This window comes from Octopus bimaculoides, chromosome 10, assembly GCF_001194135.2.
Source record: "Octopus bimaculoides isolate UCB-OBI-ISO-001 chromosome 10, ASM119413v2, whole genome shotgun sequence".
NCBI lineage: Eukaryota > Metazoa > Mollusca > Cephalopoda > Octopoda > Octopodidae > Octopus > Octopus bimaculoides.
The window spans coordinates 69,503,958-69,505,761 of NC_068990.1; positions in this window are offsets into that span (position 1 = coordinate 69,503,958).

Genomic DNA, 1,804 nt, shown 5'->3' on the forward strand with positions numbered 1-1,804 from the left:
TATGTGTGTGTGTAATACATACTCTTTTTACACTTTTCAGTCATTTGATTGTGGCCATGCTGGAGCACCACCTTTAGTCAAGCAAATTGACCCCAGGACTTGTTCTTTGTAAGCCTAGTACTTATTCTATCTGTCCCTTTTGCCGAACCACTAAGTTACCGGGATGTAAACACACTAGCATCGGTTGTCAAGCGATGTTGGGGGGACAAACGCAGACACACAAACATATACACACAAACACCTATATATATATACATATATACGATGGGGTTCTTTCAGTTTCCATCTACCAAATCCACTCACAAGGCTTTGGTTGGCCCGAGGCTATAGTAGAAGACACTTGCCCAAGGTGCCACGCAGTGGAACTGAACCCAGAACCATGTTGTTGGTAAGCAAGCAACTTACCACACAGCCACTCCAGCACCTATATACATAATATATATATACATATATATATATATGGTTGGTGTTAGGAAGGGCATCCAGCTGTAGAAACTCTGCCAAATCAGATTGGAGCCTGGTGTAATCATCTGGTTTCACCAGTCCTCAGTCAAATCGTCCAACCCATGCTAGCATGGAAAGCGGACGTTAAACGATGATGATATATATATATATATATGTATAATATTATATATATATTTATATAATATAAAATATATATATATATATATATATATATATATATATATCAAATATATATATATTACTGGATCAGGTAATGAAAGTCACAGAGCGGGTCATAGCCCAAATAATTAGAAAAAGAGTCAGTTTAGATGAGATGCAGTTTGGGTTCATGCCAGGAAAAGCACCACTGATGCTATATTTCTGGTAAGACAGCTGCAGGAGAAATACCTAGCCAAAGATAAACCTCTGTACCTGGCTTTCATTGACATGGAGAAAGCCTTTGACAGCTTTATCTGGTGGTCAATGAGGAAAAAAGGGATAAATGAACGGTTAGTGAAAGTTGTGCAAGCCATGCACAGGTGCGCTGTCAGTAAGGTGAGAGTTGGCAACGAGTACAGTGAAGAATTCCGGGTAGAGGTAGGGGTCCACCAAGGTTCAGTCCTCAGCCCCCTCCTATTTATCATAGTCCTCCAGGCGATAACACAGGAATTCAAGACAGGATACCCCTGGGAGCTCCTCTATGCTGATGATCTTGCCCTAATTGCTGAGTCACTATCAGAACTAGGAGAAATTTCAAGTGTGGAAGCAAGGACTAGAATCGAAGGGCCTTAGAGTCAACCTAGCTAAAATCATAGTCCTAATAAGTAAGAAGGTAGACAAAACACAAACCTCTTCAGGTAGATAGCCCTGCTCTATCTGTAGAAAAGGCGTAGGTAGAAACTCTATAAGATGTACCCAGTGTAAGCTATGGACACATAAGCGGTGCAGCAATATCAAAGGAAGGCCAACTAGGAAGATAGTTTTTGTATGTGGCAGATGCTCAGAAACAATAAATACTGAAAATGTGCAGAAAACAACTTTTGCCACATTCCAGAGAGAAAAACTAGAAGTGGTTGATAGCTTCCATTACCTAGGTGACCAAGTTAGTAGCGGGGGAGGGTGCGCTGAAAGTGTAGCTGCTAGAATAAGAATAGTCTGGGAAAAGTTCAGAGAGCTCTTACCTCTGCTGGTGACAAGGGGCCTCTTGCTCAGAGTAAAAGGCAGACTGTATGATGCATGTGTATGAACAGCCATGCTACATGACAGTGAAACATGGGCCGTGACTGCTGAGAACATGCGTAAGCTCACAAGAAATGAAGCCAGTATGCTCCGATGGATGTGTAATGTCAGTGTGCATACT